The sequence below is a fragment of the Pelodiscus sinensis genome, chromosome 7 (assembly GCF_049634645.1).
Source record: "Pelodiscus sinensis isolate JC-2024 chromosome 7, ASM4963464v1, whole genome shotgun sequence".
Taxonomy (NCBI): Eukaryota; Metazoa; Chordata; order Testudines; family Trionychidae; genus Pelodiscus; species Pelodiscus sinensis.
This window is the reverse complement of record NC_134717.1, coordinates 25827819-25853106: the sequence shown is the minus strand read 5'-3', so window position 1 is coordinate 25853106 and position 25288 is coordinate 25827819. Positions and strand designations below refer to the sequence as shown.

Sequence of the window (25288 nt, the reverse complement as noted above, 5' to 3'; positions counted from 1 at the left end):
CCCACACTTCCCAAACCTGTATCCTGATGGCTGCACCCCCGCCTCTACCCTCAGCCTCTTCTCACCCTCTATCCTGACTCTTACACTCCCCACACCCTCAGCTTCCTGCCCTGAGTCTCCCCACCCCACTGACTGCTGCACCCCATAACCCCAGCAGTGTTCCCTCTAAGCTGCAAAGTGGCACAGTCTCACAGCTGCTTAATAAGCACAACCTAGCCAGGGGCTCAGGACTGGCACATGGAGCTGCCTGGCTGGGGAGGGGCACTTCTCCCTCAGCAACAGCATCAGCTCCCTGCTGAGTACAGAGCATGGAGTCTCTCCCAGCTGGTAGGGAGAGAACTAATTCATTGAATTATTAATAATCCATTAATAATACTCAAATTGGAGGGAGAAGCCTACAATTTAAATGCCTGGTATCATCTGCAATGCATTCTTAGATAAATTTCTCTGCCTATGGGAGTTTCTACCTGCCACTGTCCATACAGGCCTATAAGATGGATGATTAAAATGGAAATTGATCTAGATATCACTATGAAGGTCATAAAATGGCTTCTGCTGACACAACATGCAACATTATGTCTCTTTCAGAACTGTTTGTCACTAAAAGCATATTACATGTCATGCCATGCTCTACACTCATTTGCCACCCAATACTAGACCTTTTTCAATATCCTGGTCTTCCTTTACAAGTCCCTCAATGAGAAACAACTTGGAAGCTGTATGTATAACCTACTGTCACTGCAATGATGGACAAATATACTGCAGCTAATGGAGCATAAGTTGAGCATCATAGAGTCAGAAGCAGAGCTCAGCACTATAAAATTCTTTTCCACTATAGATCAGATTTAACTCTCGCCTGGTCACTTTCAGAGCTCAGTATGTTCTCTCTTCTTTTCAGAGCCTTTTCTTCCTATTTCCTCAATACAGGATGCTACCAAATAGCATGAAGAAAGTCTCTCCTCTAGACTTTCCTAATTTCAGACAACATTAGATCTATCTTTTAATCTCCATATCTGGTGCTCACAAACACTACTGATAGGCACATTAGGAATACATTAGGGATATGATAGACTAGCTAGAGCTTCACAAAGTGCAGGTAGCATGACAAGATTTTTTTGTGCAGTTAAGATTTAGTGGAACATTATTTTATCTTTTCTATTTTATTTTTGTTTGTTTGATTTATTTGTCAATGCCTAAGGCCAGGTCAATTTATAGACTGAGTGAATTTTTCTCTCTCTCTATTATTACGGTATATTGTAGTTTTGTTATAGATTCTGAATTAGTGATTTTTTATAATAATGTAAAATATTTTTAGAAATAAGGGTTACACCCAGTCCTGGGAAACGGTTGAGACCGTGGGCCAATTAGAAGAGGGTTACAGACAGCCAATCAGGGTCTGGCCAGGCCCTGTAAGAAGGGTTCCTGGAGAGGAGGAGAACACACTCTTGCTCCAGCTGTGAAGCAGAAAGGACCTGGATGCCTGGTGGGCTAGAGAGGGTACCTGAGACAGCAGTGCTGGGGAAGGGCAGGCAGAGAGCTGACTCAACTCCCAGGATGCAGGAACCTGAGAAGTACTAGGCAGTCAGGGTAGAAGAAGGCAGGAGGTCCACACCTCCTTGCCAACTATGAATGGCCATTTCAGACTGCAGTTTGCTTTTGAGGCAGGGTCACTGATGCAAGGTGGATATGGAAGAGGGTGTTCCCTGGGAGCACTGATGAGGGGCAGCATCAGGGGCCAGGAGACAAACAAGGCCTGACATAGCATGGAAGATGACAGGTAATTGAGGAGAAGACACTGGAGAACAGGGGGCACTCCAGAGCTGGAAGAACTAATTCTCAGATAGACCAGCAGGAGGCACTGTGCTGGTGAGTGCTTGAACACTTACAATCATCAAAATTTAAAATGTTGAAGCACATGGGATAAATAATCAAAAATGTCATCTCTTAACCTGCTAATATTACTACTTTGCATGCTCATGTTGCTATTTAATGAGACCAAATTGGCTCTATTAGTAGGAAATGATAGTCAATATATATTTGCAAACATATTTCAAGTTATTTTTAAGTAACTATTTGTATTAGTTTCAGAGGCGTAGCCAAGTTAGACTATAACTGGAAAAACTTAAACAACAAATAGTCTGGCAGCACCTTGAAGACTAACAAAACATGTAGATTGGAGTGGCCAACCCATTCTGGGGAAAGAGCCAAGATATCAGTGGATCCAGTGAGAAGAGCCAGGGCAAAGTTGTTGAGCAAAAAACAAACAAACAAAACCAAACCTCCTCTGCTCCTTTAAGAAAACATGTTTAGAGGCTTTTTGGCTACATCAGGCTCCTGCCGGCCGATGCCATCTTTAATTGTCCTTCTTTAATGGCTGCACCGGACGGCTTCCCTGCCCAGGTCAGCACAGGGAGCTGGGAGGAGGGGGCCATTTTTGGGGGTGCGGGGTCAGCTTTATAAGTCATGGGGGGGGAGGAGGGGTTTGCAAGACACACCCCGTGGGGGGGGGGGGGGGGAGGGAAGAGCCGCATGTGGCTCACGAGCCGCGGGTTGGCCATGGCTGATGTAGATGGTATCATGAGCTTTCATGGACACAACTCACTTCTTCAGATGAATGGAGTTAATAAAGGTTCAGTTCTAAAATAAATATACTGTTCATGCTACATGAAGTTGATAGAGAAGATGCAAATTGTTCTTAAATACCCTTTGTTTGGTTTTTTTAAGTCATTAGGATGTGGAAGGTAGTGTGCTAGCTAGGTAATAGCTTTATTCATACCTTTGTGATGGGTCCCAAATCTGTAAATAAAGTTAAATTCGAAGGCTTCCCTGTGTATTTGGCTTATGTTGCAACAGGTCAATTCCACAAGCCAAATAAAGACATCACCTGGCTAGCACACACTAATTAACCATTTTTCCCCTTTTCCCTTTTGGACATTTAATAAGTCCATTCATCTGAAGAACTGGCTTGTGCCCACAAAAGGTGCTTCCAGAGTATTTTTATTGGTTTTACAATGTATTGTGTTAGCTAACACTGATCAATAGAATGGCATTTAAAAACTTCGTGTGGATCAAATCAGACTTTTACTATTATACGCGGTTTGAAAAATATGGTAAACTGGGAGAGTAATTTGCAATACATAACTGCCTGCATAGAAATTTTTCAAATATGTTTAGCTAGTACAGTAAGAAGGCACAAAATGCTTGTTTCAGCCAATACGTTTTTAGACCAAAACTACTTTCTGCCAAGCCTTTTGACCTTGAGAAGTTTTCAAGGCTGAAGGACTGCAAACAGCAACAGCAATATTTTAGTAACAAAAATAGGTGCATAAATATAATTTAACACATAAGGCACATGGCATTAACATGGCAGTTTTTTTCAGATTTAATATTTCATATAACACAGTGCAGTGAAGACTAAACAGAAAGCACTGAACTGTGCTATTCAGCTTGGCAAACATGGGCTCCTGATCCTGCAATTTAACTGCACTCATCTGGAGCACCACTGAAGCCAGTTGCTCCACATGCAGTGAATTTCAAGAACAGGGCTTTGGTTTCATCTAAAAAAGCATATAACAATATAATTCAATCTGTGATTAGTCATATACACATATCTGTGTATGCATGTGTTGGGAAATGCTAGTGGAAAGTGAGCTTAGTGTAATATACTACAAGATAGTATCAAATGTATTTCCACTATATTATGTGCAAAAATAAATTATCAAAAATATAAATTGTGGACATTGTGCATTATCATCAATGTTTAGTTAAATAAAAATAAGTAGCTGACATGAACATTTTTATACAAATCTTTTGTTAGTCACATTGGAGTAGTAATTTTAAATTACTTTAATTATGTAGAACCCTATATAAGATATGCATAGTATCAGAAATTTACATTTTAAACATCTGATTTTACAAAACTTGATCACTGCCAAAGAAGCACTCAAAAGACTAACAAGATGGTTTATTAGATGATGAGCTTTCGTGGGCCAGACCCACCTTCCTCAGATCAAATAGTGGAAGAAAATAGTCACAACCATATATATACCAAAGGATACAATTAAAAAAAATGAACACATATGAAAAGGACAAATCACATTTCAGAACAGGAGGGGGATGCGGGAGGGGGGGGAGAGAACAACCCCCAACTTAAACCTGTCCAACACATTATCAATAAACTACAGCCTATACTGGAACAGGATACCATAACTCCAAGAGGCTCTGGGAGACAGACCCATAGTCTCCTATAGACAACCACCTAACCTCAAGATGATTCTTACCAACAACCACAGGACATACCACACTAATACCAACCCTGGTACCATCCCTTGCAACAAACCCCGTTGCCAGCTTTGTCCACATATTCATTCTGCTGATACCATTATTGGACCTAATCAAGTGAGTTATAAGATCAAGAACACATATTCCTGCGCTTCCAGAAATATAATCTATGCTATCATGTGCCGAAAGTGTCCGTCTGCTATGTACATTGGACAAACATCTCAGACACTTTGTCAAAGGATTAATGCCCACAAAACAGATATCAGACAAGATCACAAAGAAAAAACAGTTTCTTGCCATTTTAACCAGAAAGGACACTCTCTCAATGACTTAACCACCTGCATTCTGCTACAAAGACCTTTTACATCTGCACTTGAAAGGGAATCCTCTGAACTGTCATTCATGTTAAAATTCGACACTCTCCAAAAAGGAATGAACAAACACTCAAACTATCTTACCCATTACCAAGATAGCTTCCCCAATTATCACCTCTAATACCATTAACTCACAAACATCCCACTCTCCCCACCTCTAATATCATCAATTCACAGACACTTACCTTCCTTCCTCCCCCCCCCGCATCCCCCTCCTGTTCTGAAATGTGATTTGTCCTTTTCATATGTGTTCATTTTTTAAAATTGTATCCTTTGGTATATATGGTTGTGACTATTTTCTTCCACTATTTGATCTGAGGAAGTGGGTCTGGCCCACGAAAGCTCATCATCTAATAAACCATCTTGTTAGTCTTTAAAGTGCTACATTGTCCTGCATTTTGCTTCTGCTACCCCAGACTAACATGGCTACATTTCTATCACTAAAGAAGCACTCAGAATTTCTCTAGTATCAAGCCTTCAGGCAGTCAGTAAAAAATTATAATAAAGTCACATGACAGACAAGGAAAGACCTCAACCAGTCACTTAGTCCAATCCCCTTACACTGAGGCAGGACCAACTTTATTTAGACTATCCCTGACAAGTATTTGTCTAATCTGTTTTCAAAATCCTCTAAGGACAGACACTCCACAATTTCCCTAGGTAACGTGTTCCAACACTTAATTATCCTTAAAGTTAGAAAATCCTTCCCAATATCTAACTTACATCTACCTTCCTTTCTTTATCATTAAAAATAAACAAATACTACATGCAACTTTCCTTCCTATAGAGAAGAGTGGAGAGAAATATTTCACTTGACAGATTTAGCCTATTTATTTATTTTTAATACTGGAATAATTTTAGATATCACAGCAATTAGTGTCATAAGAACTCAGCGCAAACAAACGAACTACAGGCAAACAAATAGAAAATGCCCTTATAGCTCTGTGGATGAAGGCACAACAGTAATGTTTAGCTTCCAAAAATAAAGAATTTGATGTTCAGGCTATGCAAAGCTAGATTGAGACCTCATTTGGCTATTACTTGCTAATTATTAATCTCCATTTAAGTATTTCAAATGAATTAATTAGAATTCTCAACTGTCTTCTAATTACACAACAATGCTTGTTGCTTTGTTTTTTTATTTTTAAAACTCAGCATTCTGTTGACTAATGAGATTAATATTGAACATTTTGTGAAGTGCTATTTTTACTCAAACAATTAACTTAATCACAACAAATGTGAAGATAAAGGTTTCCTCTCTTGATCTTACTTCATTGCACTGAATGCTACAACTAAAATGACCTGCACATATGATGCCATATTACATTACCTTCTATTTTGAGAGAGATGCCCTCTCCCCCTGAAAATATGCCCATAAATAGGGAAAGTGAAGACTGTGGCAATATTAAAATTGAGCTACACCAGTTCCAGATGAAGTCTGAAGTACTGAAACTTACTTTGTTATGATACTGGCCTCAACTCTATCAGTGTGTGAGCTTTGCTTTGTGCTGGTGCAGTATTTCTGCATGGGGAGAGGCTTGCAATGGTGTCACTACATTGACCTAGTTGCACAGATACGCATTTCCTTAGTTCAGACTGACCTTGATTTAACCATTCTGATAAATGACATCCTTCTTCAAAAGGGTCTTAGGTTTAATTCACTCATATTTAAAAAGAATTCCAAGATCCTGAAATGTGGGATCCTGGACTTCACTGAGGTCTGGGTAGAGGAGGAAAACCTCCTGGATCTCCGCACCAGATGCAGGAATGTAGATGTCTATGCCTGGACAACTGATAGCCTGGCCACCAAGGGCCACATGAGCACCCAGGAGCAAGTATGCATGAAATTTAAAGAACTCAGGCAAGCCTATGCCAAGACCAGGGAGTGCAGCTCTGGCTCTGGGGCAGCACTGTAGGCCTGCCCATTTTATGCCCAGCTCCACCACATCCTGGGGGTGCAGGTAAGTCCCTTTCCCCAACCCTGTTATAGACTCAGGGATGGAGACGCTCACTGTCACACTCCCGGAGAGCAGAGCTGGTGCGGAGAGGGAGAAGGTGGATGAGGCCAGCATCAGCTCAATGCCTGCTAGCCAGGAGGTCATGTTCACCCTGGAGCTGGTACCTCCCTCTCAGGATGTCTCCTGGGCAAGATCCGAAGCCGGGGAAGGCCCCTCAGATGAGCGCCATTACTTTCCCTAGACGCACACAGATGGAAGCGGTGGGCAGTTAGGGTATTCTGTGCATTCCTCGCTTGGCCTTCTAGGCCTGGGGATTGCATAGCAGCCTGTGCACGTGAGTGCATGTGGAGTGCCAGTCCAGAGCGCACAGCCCCAGGAGGTAGCAACCGAGGATCCTTGTGCTCTGGCTCACAGGGTGTCTGGAGAGGCCTGCCTTACTCCCACCACCAGGGTGAGACTGGGACACCCTCCCACCACAAGCGACCACTAGAAGGAGGCTAGGGACATGGAGACACATGCACACACTTAGCAGTGCTGCGCATGGCACATGGGCATGCCCGCACTCTGCTGAACCCAGTGTGTGCGCAGCACGGTGTAAGGATGTTAAATATCGAGTAATTTACTAGTCGAGTAGTCATCCTTTGAAATGTACAAGAGCATAGAGGCTCTTGTACATTTCAAAGGAGGAATGTGGAACTCTGCTTGCACACCGGGGCCAGTGGGAAGTCCTGCTGACTCTGGGCTGCATGCCATGAGCCAGCTTTGAAATGTACAGGAGTCCCCAGCTCTGCGTGCTGCGCTGGAATCTGGGATCAGCAGGGGAGTCCCCAACTGACCCTACGCTCCACGCAAATGCTGCGGCGGCCTTTCAAAGAGGCAGCGCTGCATGGAACCCGGGGTCAGCTCCGTGCGGCACCGCTTTCAAACACTGAGGCGGCATTTCAAAGGGGCAGCACCGCACAGCTGAGCTCCATGCGGCACTGCTACTTTGACGTACCCCCCTTCCCCTCCCCTTTGCTACCTCTATCTGATAGAGGCAACAAAGTAGGGCGGGGGAAAGGGGGTAGGGAAATCGACTAGTTGATGACTATCCGATAAGCATTTGCTTATCGGATAGTCGACTAGTCCTTAATATCGTTAGCACAGGGGAAGCCCAGCTGCCTTGTGGCCCCCCACTCTTGCCTGCAGGGACCCAGTCTGGCTGGCAGCTTCCAATGCCTGCTTGTCCCTGAGACATGGGGGCAGTGAGGTTCACCCGGAGCATCGGTGTCAGTGTAGGAAAGGGTCCGCTGTCTTAGCCCCAGATGGCTTTGTTGGAAGCACACTGCCTTCTGGTCTTGGCTCAGAGATGAGGGCTAGGTTTCATGCATGGTGTCTCCCCAGATGAATGCCCTCCTCTTTGTTTTCCACAGCTGGACCAGTTGACACCTCCCATGCCATCCTCCCGACCCCATGCGACCCAGCTGTGCAAGAGATGCTATGAGGACCTCGAGAAGGAGCATATCACTTGCCTTACAAGCCCTGCAGTGGTCCATGAACTGGCAGTTTGGAGACTTGATGAGGAACTGAAGCTGCGCTGGGATATCTGACAGGAGTTGTTGCAGCAGGGCTGATCCATCTGCATGGCCTTCCACATGGTACTAACTTCCTGGTGGTTGCTCCTCTGCCAGCTCCCACCCCTCGAGCTTCTCCTCCTACCCCACCTCCGTGGATGCCGAGGGCCCCACACAAGAGGCGGTGGGACTACCTGACCCAGGAACCACTCTCAGCCCCTGCCCTGAGCTTCTCCGTCCCCTGCTTTCCCCCCTTCCATCTCCCTCCTTCCATCTGCCAGGTTCTTTCCCCAGTCCCTCCCCAGTTACATTTACTTCAATAAAAAAAACCCAGAGTTTATTGTTCCAAACCAGAAATGTACTTTATTGTCTGTGCAGGGGAGAGGTGGGAGAGAGGAAGGAGGAACAGGAAGGCAGGGGAAGGAAGAGGTGTGGGAGGAAAGGCACACTGAGGCAGTGCACAGGCCCCTTGTGAAAAGGCCCAGGGAAGAGTGTCACTGGGGTCCTTGTGTGAAACTCTCCCTTGGTGCCTCACAGATATGTACAGCACCTTGATGGGCTTGCCACATGGCAGCTGTGCATGGGTGCTCGGAGGTCCTGCTGATCTGGTTAGTCTCTGTCCCCCAGCTCTGGCAGGAAAATTTCTCCCTTGTTTTCATAAATATTGTGAAGGACATAACGCATTGCCACCACCTAATGGTTCTGCTTGCTGAGGTTCAGCCTGGTGAAGAGTCAATGGAACCTCTCCTTGAGATGCCCAAACGCACCCTCTACAACAATACGGGCCCTGCTGTGCCTAATGTTAAAATGTTCCTTGGTGGGGTCAAGGTGTCCTGTGTAGGGCTTCATTAGTCAGGGAAGCAGAGAATAGGCTATGTCCCCTACAATACAGATTGGCATGTCCACATCCTGGACCCTGATGGTGCAGTCAGGGAAAAAGATGCCAGTGTGCAACTTCTGGAGGAGGCTGGAGTTTCGAAAGACACGTGCATCGTGCGCCTTCCCTGACCACCCAACTGAGATGTCCGTGTACTGGCTGCGGTGGTCGATGAAGGTCTGTAGGACCATCAAAAAGACCCCTTTCTGGTTCATGTGGGTGCTGTCAATAGCCCCACTCTCCCGCAGTTGGGGAAACCCATGCCATCAAATCCAGGGATGATGGGGTCCACGTCACCCAGGTTGATGACTCTGCACAGCAGGACGTTTTTGATGGCCCTCACTACCTTTAGAAGGAGATAAAGAAAACAGAGAATTACAGAGATGGCAGGGCCCTCAGGAGGCCCCCGAGCCTATCCCCCCTCCCTTACAACAAACCAGAAACAACCCCAACTTGCCCCTTCCCATGTCAGGCAGGACTGAAAAACATCCCAGGGAAGGGACTTCCACTGCCCCCCACCACTTCCTCTTCTCTAGGGAACCCCACTCCAGAAGTTCAGTTCAGTACCCTCCTGGGACAATAGCACAAGAGTACTATACCTGCATGACCATGGCCCCGGCAGTTGATCTCCCCACGCAGAACTGGTTCCTGACAGATGGGTAGTTGTCCAGCATGGCGAGCTTCCAGATGGTAATGGAACCCGCTTCTGGAGGGAGATGGCGGGTTTTGTGTGGGTGTCCCATCTCTGGAGGGCAGGGGTGAACCACTCACACAGCTCCAAAAAGGTGTCTTTCTGCATACGGGAAATACTAGAGCCACTGGTCATCCCATCACTCCAGGATGCTCAGGTCCCACCAGTCACAGCTGGTGTCCAGTCTCCAGAAGTGGCGGTGCACGATGTACAGGGGAAGATGGGGTCAAGCTGCATAAGCAGTGCCCAGACAGAGGAGAAGAGGTGCCCCACAATGAGCTGGGGGTCCTGTTCCTGCAGGGCCAGGAAGGCAGCCCACAGAAACTGCAGCAGGAAGTGCACCAAGAGATATAAGAGCTGTTGACTGCTGGGAGGCAGGTCCAGCTGTGTGGCAGGAGTGCTGAGGTGTCTTCAAGGGCAACCACAGCAGGCAAAGAAAGGGCTCTGCTGTCCCTCAGTGAGGTGGGCAAAGAAGAAGAGCATAGGACACAGCTGTACAGGGGGACTCCAAGCTCAAACCTCAGATAGCCTCAGGCAGCAGCTCCAGGAAGAGAGTGCTGTACTGATGCCCTGCCTGAAGTGCTTCTGAGTGATCTTAAATGCGATTCAGCGTCTAATGACTGTGAGTGCTCTATTTCTAAATATCTTAGTGCTATTTTGATTGGCATTTGCTATGTAGATGTACTAATTCGAAATAACCCCTTTCGGAGTATTTCCTCCGAAATAGCTTATTCCGAAATAAGCGAGCAGTGTAGATGCACCCTAACAGACCCACAATGTCTAGACAGCAAAAGAATGGATAAAACTACATGCGAGATTGAGTTACAATTGTTGGCTGCTACCATTACTGACAAAACTTTAAGAGCTTTTCATCTGTGACCAGATAATCTGAAGATGAAGATGCAAAACCATAAACAGTTTACTTAGATATGACTAAATGCTATTCTGTGAAGTGATTCTGCGATATTCTTATAATTATGCTCTTTTGTAGGTTCCACAGAAAAATCCAAGTGGACTTAAATGTCTAGTCTTCAGAGGGTACAAGGAACTCTGAACTGGAGAGAGATTTCTTTTCTGTCCCAGCAAGAGTAAAACAGCTTTTCTTCCTTCCTTTTTTAAAAATTATTTATTATATACTTAGCAAAGTACGACTCCATATTAAGAAATAAGTACCCATTAATTAATTCTTATATATGTATTTCTAGCTATAAAACAGTTCAGTCAGTTTAGGTTTGTTTTTCATTTCAAAAATAACATTTGTATTCAGTCTAACGATTTACATGCCAAGTATGAACCTGAGGCAATTTAAAACAGTGAAGTTATTCCGTAGAATGGAATTTTAAGTCACCTTTATCAATACAATCCACTTTGTCATATTCAGGATGGATTCAAAGTATATGACCAATTACCTCTTGTTTGGGCACCATACAGATCTACCAAAGGTGACTTGTCAGGACTGCAATGGTTTGTCTCCATTTAAAAATGGTTGAAAGCCATTCCTACTATTTTCAACTTCTAGACTCTTTCCAATCCACAAACACAAAATTCTAATGAACACACATCTTAATTAAAATGAAAACATCCTATTTTCTAACTTCAAAGAAGGAAAAAAAGTAGCATTAACCTGTCTACATAAATGATTCCAATCACCCATTTTAAAATATTCTTTGTTATGTTAGTTTAGATGTTCTGAAATACTTTAAGACATTGTAGCACAAAAAGAAAAAATATTTATAACTCTTTCAAAGGGTTCCCCACTTAATTAATTAATTAATTAATTGAAACTAGACTAAACACATAGGTATTGGCCAGGCCTACAAATGGCTTGGCCGTTTTTTCCCCCCTTTCTCTAGCTTCTGTTGAAGAGAACTTTTCTGTCTCTTCCTGACATTTTCTCTCCTATGGGAGAATTCTCTGACCCTTACCACACTTTGACTTCTGCAGAAGCAGTTTCCTTCTAGATCTTAATTGTTTGGGGGTGAGAATGAGTGGCTCATTTTCTGGTTGCATGGCTTTTAGCTTAATTCTGTGTGGCTGATCTCTGAGATGGATTTATCAGTTCATAAAAGCTCATATCAGGTCATGGCTTCAGCAATTTTTTTCCCACAGCTCACTGACAGTCAGTTAGCTCTGAAAGGCCCCACTATTAGGAGGAGGAAGCTGAACTTCAAAAGTATTCAACATGTCACAGACTGAAATGTTTCTCTTGCTAATTTAAGTTAATAAATCTGTTCACCGCAAAATTATCTATGTACTTTTTGAATTCTGCCAGATGAAGAGAGAAAGAAATGAAAAGTTAAGAAAATCATTGAAGGTCACATTCGGATGACTTCACATTTAATTCATTTGCAAATATTTTTAAAGCGCTGGAATAATGTTGCAAATACATGAACTATAAATTCAAAAGTTGATCCAAGGACACAGACATTTATCTACCTACAAGCCAAAACCTTGGTTCCCAAAGGCCAAATCATTTGGAGGCTAAATCAATTTTCATTAGTATTTTTAGACTGTAGAATATATGGCCAAACAACTACATGAGCTCTTTCTTGCTGTACATTCTAGAGGGATTTACTAACTACATGCAGGAAATATAGACCCAATATATATAAAATTAACTATTAGTACATATTTGTTTTTATCTGACAAATTCTAAGTAAATCATTGTGCATACTATCCATTCATCTGTGATAAAATACAGAATAATAATTAAAAGATTGATTTAAAAATGAAATTGAAAGTCTCCATTAGTTTTTACTTACATGGCTTTTAAAAAAATCAGCCCCCTGGAATTATGGTCAGTAGATATGATCTGTTGCTACGACACCTCATCCCTTGCTTAAGATGACCCCAAAAGTTCATTAATTGTAAAGCGCGTGAATTAAAAAACAAAGCATTCCAGACGTTAAAAAAAAAAATCACACTTGTTCAGAAAGAATGCAGAGACTTAAACTATATAAATTACATTAAATCATCTTGCTTTGTACTAGGTACCTAGCACTCAATGCAGAGAAATATTAAGTCATTTGAGTCATTCAGACTGAGCTTCTGTGCAAGAGAATGTCAAAAATATAGTGGGATTGCAAATTAAACCTGTAAATTATGCTTTTGTGCTAAAGTGCTAAGTCATGTGACTAAGCTATTTTTAGAGACATGAAATGTTTTTTTCCCCAAGTGCTGTTCTTAAAATTGTTTACTGAAACATTCCGCAAATAATCAACAATTTCCCTAGTCATATGAAAAATACTCTTAAAATAAATTATGTTAACATAAAATTAAGTATTCAGGCATCTTAATACAAACACTGTATCATTACTTGGTCTAATAAAACAGTGTTTGGTGATCTCATGCAGGCAGTCTAAAATGTAGTATGCTACACACCTGCACAGAATGATTTATGAATGTCTCTACTGCAATAATACAATATCTTTCATTATATTGCAAAACCTGACAATTAGTTCTACTGGATTTTTTCCCCCTCCTCCCCCCCCAAATTGTTCTCAAGTAAACTGAAATTGAAGACCAAACATTTTATTTTAAGAAGATTAAAACCTATTGGTAATTTTTTTTAAATTATTTTGTTTTGAATAGAATACTGAAGCAACCTAGTAATACATGTTGAAGTATAACAGCAGTATGTGTTCAAATTACCCAACCACAAAAGTGTATTCATTATTTTAAATAGGACATTAAAAACTTCCTATTGATCTATTTATACTTGTATGTAATATGGACATTTAACAAGTTTAAATAAATACTTCTTCAAAGACACACACACATTGTCAAAAACACAACTAAAATGTTACTTCCAAAAGACTATAGTTTTCCCTTCTGTGCATGTATAGCATTAATAGGACTTGTGTGTGCAGATGGAAGAAAGACTATATCCAGAATGTCTTTTCTATTTATTTGTGAAGATAAGTTATATACTAAATTAATGCTCTTTATTTTGAAAGAAAGACAAGAATAGTACCCTAATGCTTTTTTCCTCTCCAGGGAAAAGTTTCTTTGACTTATTTTTCTTTTAAGAAAAAACATCTATGTCAGATTCAATATTTCAAGCAATTTTATTTCCCTAACATGGTGAATGGGCCATTTACAGCATGTTATGAAACAAAATAAATAAATAAAATAACCCCCCCCCCCCCCAAACTAGCAACAACTTGCTCCTACCACTAAAGAAGATTTGGTGTTTTTTCTAAAATAATGTTGGTTAATATTAAATGGTGTTTTAGTGCCAACATGCAATCATCATGCAGTAAAATAAAATCTATGAAGAGAAAGACACTAAGATCAGATATTGTACTTTGAATTTGAGTGACTGAGCCTTGAAGAGATGTTTGCACTTCTTTGACGTGATCCTGCACATGGTTACTTACATAAATATCCTTACTGTTTTCTGCTGGGTTACACGTGCTATCAAATGATATGCAGTATTAGTCCCTTAAAGATAAATTAAAATCAAACAAATAACTGACTAATCTAAGTTAATGCTGAAATATTAGAGATAAGCCAAATGCCATATACCAATTTCAGCTTACTTTTGTACTGGGTAGAACAGAGCTGATACATAACATCAGTTTACTGTTACTAAGATTACATAAATAGATGAGAAGTGAATGACAAATGAAAGAAAATTGCTAAGATAACTTCACACCACCTGTGCTTAGCCACCCATATGAATGATTCCCCCCAGTGTAGAAAAGTCAATGGCAAAACATTCTATTCACTTTCTCGGGACTAAAGTTTTGCTCTTTAATTGTATATGAAAATATAGATTCCAAACTGTCAATAAACAAGCACACAAAAAAGAAAAAAAAATTAACTTCTGCAAACTCTCTCTCATATGAGTATTCCCCCACGGCAGTTAATGAGTCTCCTATTAATAAACATAAGAAAAAAACCTACTTTTGTACATAAGGATTTGCAGAATTTGGCCTTACTGAACTATATATAAGTTATTCTCTATTACATTTTCCAATTTTAGCCAGTTATCTCTACACCTGACAGATGGTTTCCTGAGAAGGAACCCAGAAGCTCAAGCATTTCTATAACAGCCCATTAACAATAAGGGGTATTATTTACTAAATAAACCATCCTTGTATAAATAAACTTCTCTTATATCTTTATCTTCTCTTTCTACTAGAGCTGGTCAAAAAACACACACTCTTCCCAGAAATAAAAATTTGCATTTGGGGGGAGGGGAGAGAGGAGGCATGTGTGGAATCATTCCAAATTGGGATATAAAGCCAAAAATACAACATTATTTAGAGTAAGAGATTTCTAGAAAAAAATAGCGTTGGAAGAACCAACACAGAATTCTTCCATTTCCCATCTGGAAGACTCTTCAATTTCACTTTCCTCACAGCAAACAAAGTGAAACTGACAAGAGCCAAGATGCAGAAAGAGGGATGCTGGGCCTCCTCATCTTCTTCCAACACAAGGGCTAAGTGCCCCACTGTCTGGCTTGCTTGAAGCCAGAGTTGCAGAGGCGCGGTTGGCCAAGAGGCAGAGTTCGCTGTTGGGAAGCCATCATTTTGATTTTCCTCATGGAAAGTTGAAACTTTTCAGCAAAATTTAATTTTTTTTGTGGAAAAAATTTTGGCTAAGAAAATTTTCGATTGGAAAATTATTCAGACAGAAAATTGTCAACCAGCTCTTCCATCTACATTATCCCACTTTACGTAGTTGTTTAGGGAATACACTTCTCAATTAGAAAAGTCTTTCCCTATCCCAACATGCATTATTTTGGTTTATTATACAAGTTGTGATCAGAAGTGGTCCAACTAAAAAGTATTTATTGATTTTCAATTAAAGTAAAGTACAATATTTAATTATATCAGGAAACAAAAACTGACCTTTTTCCTTGCTAAGGTTTAGACATAAGGTGGGTGTGTTCATCCTGTTCATTCTAAGCTGAAAAACAAAGGACTCATTGATATAGAAGATACACAAATTTATATTATAATAAGTTTAACCTTTAATAATTCTCATATGCCCTCAAATTTTATAAATTCACTTGGGTAGACAAATTTCTTCTGTGTACCCAAGTGGGCTTTTGTTTCCGGTAGAAAATGACGTTGGAGCAACTCCCTACAGTTAACACAAAGGCACATTATTTTGTTTACAATACAGTCATTCTCATTTAACACTTTAGATGTTTCAGAAAATGATCGTGTTAAGTGAAAACATGTTATACGGAGTCAATTTTCCCATTGAAAATAATGGAAAAGGTAGGGGTTGCGTTTCCAGCAGTGGTGTCTGTTGGGACCGGGACATAAGGTTGGGGGAGAAAGAGGAATGGGTTACAGCAGGGAGGGGAGGTGTTTGGCCCTGGGGAAGGGAAGGGGAGGGGGATTGGGTTGGGAGTATGCCCCTGTAACGGGTCTGCTGGGACCCACACTGCGTCCGGCGAGGGAGGGTCACTAGGGAACGGTGCGGCGAGTGGTGAACCCTCCGCCACTTTGCAGAGAGGCGGGGGAAGCCCTGCACAGCCGACAGCGACAGGCTGGCTGGGAAAATCCAGCTGCCAGCCTGCAAGTGGGGGCGGAGGAGAGGGGGCAAGGCGTCTGGCGAGGGAGACAGCAGGGAACGGCACGGTGAGTGGTGAACCTTCCGCTGCTTTGCAGGGAGGCGGGGGAAGTCCTGCACAGCCACCAGCGATGGGCTAGCTGGGGAAATTGTGTTATTCTGGGGATGGTTGTATAATTAAAAAAATGTTCCCTAAAAAAAATAAAAAAGTGCTATCGCGAAAATGTGTTAAGCAGGCACATGTTAAATGAGGAATTACTGTACATGGCAAAAGAAATCTGATGTTTAAGTCTGTTCTAATCAAGATTATGTTTTATTTCGGCAACAGTATTAATAAGGAACTTAAATTGTTGGTTGCCTTCAGTTCAGAGTAAGGAACAGTGTATTACTGGGCTCTTTGCATCACAATCTTTCTTTTGTTCCAACTAGGGGTGTGCCAGGCCTATTCCTACTCTCTGCGGCCTGGTGTACTGCCAGTGGAAGTGACAAACTCAAGGCTCCACTCAGTGACTATCATATTCTTCCCCTTTCTTGTCATTTGTAGGAGGGCAGGATGCAGCAGCTTTTTAGTCTCTGCTTACTCTCTGAGGAGGCTACCTGTGAGGGACACTCAAAGCAGCACTCTCAAGACACACTTTGCACTCCCTTAACTGGCCTGCAGCGCATGGCTCTAAATAGTAATTACTTTGGGTATTTACCCCATCAAGTTTCTAGTTGCCAAATAAAAAGTACCTGTAGAAGTCTGTGTCATGCTTATAAATACTGTATTTAATCAAATCTTTTTTTATATGAAACAAATATTTAAGCCTTATTTGGAGGGTACAAGGAGAAATTAATTGGTGCAATGTCCTTGTGCTGGATCTTTCTATAGGGATGAATTTCACCTAAAAATATTTGAATTTGAGAAATCACTGAACATTTATCATGTGATATCTACTTGTATGTATAAAATAAGGATAAAAAGTAACTTTGCAAATGTGGTAATATTTACATTTACAAAAGTAACATGAACGGATGTGTTGCTACTGCAGCAACATACACAGGGCTGGATTAAGACCTTTAGAGGCCCTAAGCACTGAAAAGATTATGGTGCCCCTCATATGTAATTCAAAATAAAAACAATACTATACCGTAAAATAAAATTTTATTTTTCGAAATGACACAAAACTTACATGTATGCTGAAATAAAAATAGCTTCTTTCTAGATTTTCTGATTGCAAAATTCTGGATAAGTTCATCGAAGCTGACTTGACGAAGCATGTCCAATTCCACACACAATAGGGAAAGTGAATCGAGTCTGTCCTGACCCACTGTTGTTCTCTGAGGGTGTTTTATTCTTTTCAGTTGAGAAAAAGAACGTTCTGCAGAGTTCTGATTTTTCCCATAATGACTACTTAGACACTTTTTTTGAAATAACAAATTTTTTCAAAAAATATCTTTTTTTTTTATGCCCCTGCTTTGCTGGTGCCCTAAGCACGTGCTTAGTCAGCCTATTGGGTAATGCAGGCCTGAGCATAGAAGAGTATTCTACTAAAGAAGCTCAAGAGGAGAAGGCTGGAGTATTTTTACACCTAAAGTCTGATGCATAGTGGAAAACCACACTCTGACTGAGGTCAGAATAAAATTGGGAAGAAAAGTCAAGAAGCAGCATATTTTCTCTGTTTTTAAATAAAAAATAAATATAAGAAAACAAGGCATCCTCTCCATTTTCTTGACATAGTCCTTCTCCACGACTAGTTTCAGACTAGAATGAAAATGGTTTTATTAAAATGATATGGCAGTGGCTGACTACACAGTTTGTGTTTGAGGTTTCAGATGGCTATTTCACTAGGACTCTTAGTAAAACAGTTAATAGACTTTTATGGTTATGTCTACACTGGCCATTTGATTTGGTGCAAAAGCACTGACGTTCTACTGTCCGAAATCAGTGCTTCTTGCGCAAATGCTTTGACGTTCCCGTTCGGGCAAAAGCCGTTTTCCGGAAATGTTTTTGCGCAAGAGGGCCAGTGTAGACAGCTAAAAACTGTTCTGCGCAAAAAAACCTTGATGGCGAAAATGGCGATCAGGGCTTTCTTGCGCAAAACTGCGTCTAGATTGGCATAGACGCTTTTCCGCAAAAAGTTCTTTTGCAGAAAAGCATCCATGCCAATCTAGACGCTCTTTTCCGCAAATGCTTTTAACGGAAAAACTTTTCCGTTAAAAGCATTTGCGGAAAATCATGCCAGTCTAGATGTAGCCTCTGTGAATACCCTTGGGGCCAATGAGAGGCCAAAGAGCAGTACTGTGAATTGAAAATGAGGTCTACCCACTACAAAACAGAGGAAATGTCTATGACATGGGAATATGGAAAGAAGCATTCTTTAAGTACAGGGCAGCATACCAGTCTCCAGAGGAAGTATGATGGTGGCCAGGGAGACCAGTGAAACTTGAACTTTTTCAGAGACTTGTTGAGGCGACGCAGGTCTAGAATGGGTCCAAGTTCTCATTTTTACTCTTGGGATTAGAAAATAAATAGGAATAGAACCCCTTTCTTTTCATATCCTGAGGAACTTTCTCTACTGGCCCTAAATATAGATTCTTGAACTAAGAGCTGCTTGCGAGAAGGGTCCGAGAAGTGGGACAGGGAAAGAGGAATAGAAGGGTAGGGTGACCAAAAATTGCAGGGTTTAACTCTGAGATACTGTGTCCAGCACCCCGCAGTCTGAGGTGACCCATAATCAGGCTGAATGGTAAGGGATGAAAACGGTCAAGAAAACAACAAAGTTCATCTTGAAAACTGACTGGGGCATGGCTCTTCAGCGCTCCTTGAAAATGAGTGCTACTGGTCCCCAGGATGGTTAGGCAGGGTGGATGGCCCAGAGGAGCAGGAGCATCAAGGGAGGCAAGGACTAATACTTGTGTCTCCTTGCAGACTCTGACGAGGTTGCCAAGGACTTGAGTGGGGTTGGCCAGACTGTTTCCATGCAGGCTGCAGCATAAGCATGTCCAGAAAGTGAAGGATAGCCCAAATGTCTTTTAACCCATACAGCCTCACATCTGTCTGCTCTGAATAAAAGAGACTGTTACCATCAAATTAGACACCTGCAGGCTAGATCAAAGTCTGCATCTCTCTGTCTGAATCCGGGAACTGTGCCTTGTAACTGCCACCAATGCAATCACACTAGCTACCAAGTCTGCTGTATTTCATGCCATTTGAAGGGAACAGCTAAGCTGTCAGTAGGGTGTCAAATTCTTAGGGCAAACCATGTAGGAGGGACTCCTTGAAATTGCAGAATCATAGAATCATAGGACTGGAAGGGACCTCAAGAGGTCATTGAGTCCAGCCCTCCGCCCTCAAGGCAGGACCAAGCTCCGTCTACACCATCCCTGACAGATGTCTATCTGACCTGTTCTTAAATATCTCCAGAGAGGGAGATTCCACCACCTCCCTTGCCAATTTATTCCATTATTTGACCACCCTGACAGTTAGGAATTTTTTCCTAATGTCCAATCTAAACCTCTCTTGCTGCACTTTAAGCTCATTACTCCTTGTCCTGTCCTCAGAAACCAAGAGGAACAAATTTTCTCCTTCCTCCTTGTGACACCCTTTCAGATATTTGAAAACCGCTATCATGTCCCCCTTTAATCTTCTTTTTTTCAAACTAAACAAGTCCAGTTCATGAAGCCTGGTTTCATAGGTCATGTTCTCTAGACCTTTAATCATTCTTGTCGCTCTTCTCTGTACCCTTTCCAATTTCTCCACATCTTTCTTAGGGGGATATATTACCGACCACACTGACCAGGACAGTGATACTGACATAGAAATGCTGAGGGAGATTAGAGAGGCTACCAAAATAAAGAACTCTATAATAATGGGGGATTTTAATTACCCCCATATTGACTGGATACATGTCACCTCAGGAAGAGAAGCGGAGATAAAATTTCTCAATGGCTTAAATGACTGCTTCTTGGAGCAGCTAGTGCAGGAACCCACAAGGGGAGAGGCAATTCTCGATTTAGTCCTGAGTGGAGTGCAGGATCAGGTCCAGGATATAACCTTTACAGGACCGCTTGGGAATAGTGACGATATTCGAGCAATACTGAGGACATTTTGCATTGTGAGAAGTGGCAAAAAGGTCTACTAGTGGAAATCCCCATCGTTGAAATATCGCCGAGAGCACTGTGGGATGTAACTCCCACTCGTGGTTGAGAGAAAAATGCCTGCTGAGGGCGTCGGCCGTTACACTGTGGTGGCCCGGGAGATATTCTGCGATTAAAAAGACGTTGTGGCGATTGCACATGTTCCATAGACATACCGCTTCTGTGCACAAGGAGTGGGACCTGGCCCCACCCTGCTTGTTTACGTAATAAACGGTTGTCATATTGTCCGTAAGGACTCGTATGACCTGTCCCCGAATGATGGGAAGGAAGTGTTGACATGCTTTGTACACTGCCCTGAGCTCCAGGAAGTTGATGTGCATCAAAGATTCGTCTGGCGACCATAGGCCTTGTACTTGTTCGGGGCCGAGGTGTGCGCCCCATCTGATGAGTGATGCATCTGTTGTCAACTGCGCCGACGGCTGAGGGCGATGAAAGGGTACGCCCGACAATAGATTGTCTGGACTTGTCCACCAAGCCAGTGATTTATTGACCTGGGTGGGAACCGTTATTGTCCTGTGGACATCCTGTACATTGGGGGGACAGATTTGTGCCATCCAATGCTGAAGGCATCGAAAATGTAACCTTGCGTGTTTGACCACATATGTTGTGGAGGCCATGTGTCCCATAAGCTGTAGGCACCGTAGTATGGGAACCGTTGGACTGATGAGCAAGATCTGGATCAAATCCTGCATCGTCTGGAACCTTTCCATCGGTAATGATGCACGCTCGGTCATAGAGTCTAGACGAGCGCCTATGAACTGTATTGTTTGGTGCGGTTCCAATGATGACTTTGGAACACTGAGAATGAGACCCAGCTCTTGGAAGAGCATGAGTGTTGTCTCTGTAGCACTGCGCGCTTCCTGCAACGATTGGGCTCTGATTAAGCAATCGTCGAGGTATGGAAAGATCATTATGTGTAGACGACGAAGATATGCGGTTACCACAGCCAGGGTCTTGGAGAAAACCCGTGGAGCCGATGAGAGACCAAACGGCAGGACCTTGTATTGGAAATGGTCTGTACCGATTTGGAAGCGTAGGAATCGTCTGTGCGCCGGATGAATTGCAATGTGAAAGTATGCATCCTGAAGATCGAGGGATGTGAACCAATCCCCGTTCTGAAGTGCTGGGATGATTGTAGCTAAGGTAACCAATCGAAACCGTTGTTTTCGTAAGAAACGGTTGAGGTCACGAAGATCTAGTATCGGTCTCCATCCCCCTGATCTCTTTTCCGTTACAAAGTACCGGGAATAAAACCCTCTGCCCTTGAACTCATCCGGAACAGGCTCTATTGCTCCGACAGTGAGTAGACGGTAACTTCTTGCCTGAGCAAGAGTTCGTGAGATGGGTCCCTGAAAAGGGACAGGGCAAGGGGGGAATGGGGGGGGTAGCGACATGAATGGGATGGTGTAACCGAGGCGAATTGTCTGAAGGACCCATTTGTCGGTGGTGATGTAAGCCCATCGATGGAGGTACGGCCTCAGACGGTGGTGAAATATCGCCTTCGTAGCACTCAGAATGGTACTGATGGGAATGGTTCTCAACCCCTCCAGTGACGCGTCAAACTTGCTGTCTGGTACCCTGTTGGGAAGTTGCTTTGGGCGGCGGGCGTCTCCGCTGTTGCCGCTGTCTACCTCTTTGTTGGTCTTGAGGCCTATACTGAGGAGATTGTCATAGGGGGGGCCTCTGCCTTTGGTAGGGGGTATACCGTTTTCTACGATATGGAGGAGTGTACATGCCCAGTGTTTTTAAAGTGGCTCTGGAGTCCTTCCCTGAGTGCAGAAGTTGGTCAGTCTTATCAGAAAAGAGATTCTGCCTGTCAAAGGGTAGGTCCTCGACCTTCGAGAAGAGGTTTTTGGGAGCAGAGGACTGTTGCAGCCAGGATGCTCTGCGCATAATGACTGATGTAGCAGTCGTGCACGCTGCAGCGTCAGCTGTATCCAGGGCAATATGTAAGGCCGTTCCAGAGGCTGCGTAGCCCTCTTGTATTACAGCCTTTAAAATGTCTCGTTTTGCCTCTGGAAGATGTTGAAGCAGTGGTACAAGCTTGGCGTAGTTGTCGAAGTTGTGATTCGCCAACAATGCGGAATAATTGGCCATTCGTAAAGTGAGTGTTGCCGAGGAGTAAAATTTACGTCCGAATAAATTGAGACGCTTACTGTCTCTGTCTGCGGCAGTAGTTTGTGTTGTGGCATCTTTGCCTTTTGCTGTACTGCATCCACAACCAAGGAGTTAGGCTGTGGATGGGTAAAGAGAAATTCCATCCCTTTAGCAGGGACGAAATACTTTTTATCCGCCTTCTTATTCGTCGGCGGGGCGGATGCCGGGAGCTGCCAAATATCGTCCGCAATTTCAAGAATGGCCGCGTCCAGTGGCAACGAAATCTTGGGCTGGTGAGTGTGTTTGATATTACGGAGGAGATGGTGTTGTTTTTGTTCCACGTCACCCAGCTGTACGCTTTGACTCTCCGCCACTCTCTTAAACAACTCCTGAAACTGGCGTAGGTCGTCAGATGGTGAGGTGTCTCCTTGAAAAACTGCATCGTTTGGTGACGATGAAGAATGATGCGTGGGTGATTGATCAGGTTCGGGATCCCGAACAGGAAGAGGTTGTCCGGTGTGAGAAGGAGACCCGGAGGGAGTTGGTGGCCTTGAAGGGGCAGAGGAAGCTTGGTGCTTTTGAACGAGAGAGGTGTGAGGAGACCGATGCTGATGAGAGGATGACCTATGGTGATAGTAGGGCGACGTGGAACGACGGGATCTCCTAGAATATCCCGAATGAGTTGAAAACGCGGGCGATCTTGGTGATCGTGACCTTCCTCTGTAATATGTGCTGCAACTGGGTGAACGACGATCATGGTGGTAGGAATGACCAGAATGTGGTGAGATTTGGCCAGCACGAGAGTATTCAGAGTACGCCGGAGATGGTGAACGTACTTCAGGAGAGAACTCAGGACTTGGTGATAAAGAAGATAGTCTCCTGGATGTACGGGCAGGTGGTGCCAGCAACTGTTCCGGTGGAGAGGAAGTTGGAGTGGAAAGCACAGAGTGAGGAATTATCTCCACTGGTTTGGAGGAGTCCGTGCCGAGGTGGTCCGCGTCATCGCAGTTGATTGTCTCGGTACCAACGATTGTCTCAGTTCCGGGGATAGTCTGAAAGGAGAAGGCCGCCGCGGTGCCGGTGGACATCCTTCTGAGGAAAGTCTGTGATGTGACGATCCTTCCGGTGCCGAAGGGTGGCTCGGTGCCGGTACACTCGATGACGGGGAACGTTCAGGTGCCAATGAACGTTTAAGCTTTTGTTGCTTCATGGGCGGTGATGATCGATTTGGTGCCGACCATGTAGAAGGAGAAGGATGCTCAGGAGTTACCGAGCGTTGCCTTGTCGAAGGTTTCGGCGTTTGTTTTGGTGATCGTCTAGAATGAGCCGATGCCGAAGTGCACTCCTGTACCGAGGAATGGCTCGGTTCCGCAGGCAGCTTGGGCATGCGTCTCGGTGCCGGGGAGCGGCTGCGGCTTGGTGCCGGGGAGCGTTCCGTACCGGCAGCGGTTCTCGAAGCCATGGAAGCCCCTGGAAGCGGTTTGGAGACCGAGGGAACGGCTGAAACAGTGGATCCCGATATAGAAGGGCTCGGAGCCGACTTACTCCGGCTGTCTTTAGGCGCCACCGCAATGCTTGCGGGCGGTGCCGTTGATGTCCCTGGCTTGTCACCTGCACCCGATCTTAAGGGTGGAAGGGATCGCGCTGGCGATGGTTTCCTCTTCATTTTTTTAGTTTTCTCCGTGTGTCCCTTGGATTATTTGGCCTCGGGTTGCAGAGCTTTATCAAATAAAAGGATCTTTAGGCGCATGTCCCTGTCCCGTCTTGCTCTGGCTGTCAGCTTGGAGCAGTGGGGACATTTCTGGGGTATGTGGCCTTCCCCGAGGCACCTAATGCACAGGGAATGGCCATCAGAGGCAGGCATTGCCTCACGGCATTCGCCGCACTTCTTGAACCCCGGCATTTGAGAAGAATAAACTAACTACTGAAGAAAAAAGGTTTTTTTTTGTTTAAACAACTAGAACTATTAACTACATAAGAATTATAACTAACTTTTAAACTATGTATATAAGAACTATGGGTGCTCTCTCTCTGTTTTAGTGAACAGGGTTCACGAGAGAGACGTTAATCCGTCCGCGGCCGAGGACGGTCAGGAGGAACTGGCGGGAGCCAGACCATCAACGCTCAAACAGCGTGAAAAGCCACGAGCCGTACTTCGCGCATGCGTGGTCCGGCAGACTACGACTAGAAAAGATCTCCGATCTGCAGCGCCGGGATGAGCCCGACACCTACAGTGGAGCACCCACGGGACACTGCTCGAAGAAGAACCAGTCATTACTCAGAGTGCTCTCATGGGGCAGACAACTGAGATCTGTGCAATGACTGTAGGGAGAGCAGAGCGCCTTCCCATAGGAGATCCAGGAACCAGCCAATTGGAGCTGCAGGGGTTGTGCTTGCGGGCGCAAGCAGTGCATGAAGAGCCATTGTTCCATCTCTCCTCAGGGATGAGCAGTGATCTACCAGCAGCTGGCTGCTTCCAGAACTGTAGTGCCATGGCAGGCAGGCAGCCTACCTGGATCCTGTTGCGCCACCAGGTAGGAGTTGCCTGTGGTAAGAGTTTTCTGCTGAGAGCCTGCACCTCATGCCCCTTTCCACATCCCAAATGCTTGTCCCACATCAGAAACCTCTCCTGCACCCAAACTAACATCCAGAGCCCCTCACTCCCACCTGTACCCCAATTCCCTGAACGAGATCAGTTCCGTCCTGCACCAAACCAATTTCAAACATAATTTAACATAAAGATAATAACCAATTCATTAAATATGAAAGGGAATGGGTCACTATGT

The 25288-nt window shown here is 43.7% G+C and overlaps 1 protein-coding gene across 10 annotated transcripts in view; it reads right to left on the bottom strand.

The window, feature by feature from the left end:
• MBD5 (methyl-CpG binding domain protein 5) overlaps nucleotides 1–25288 on the bottom strand; it is a 251076-nt gene that overhangs the window by 85277 nt on the left and 140511 nt on the right. For 8 of the 10 annotated variants that reach the window (XM_075933338.1, XM_075933341.1, XM_075933339.1 and 5 more), the window contains one exon: nucleotides 15593–15650. The exons of 1 other annotated variant lie outside the window; for it this stretch is intronic. The gene's annotated coding sequence lies outside the window, so the exon portion shown is untranslated. Of the gene's footprint in view, nucleotides 1–14113; nucleotides 14151–15592; nucleotides 15651–25288 lie in introns of all 10 variants that reach the window. One more of the 10 variants, XM_075933340.1, reaches the window with a different exon arrangement.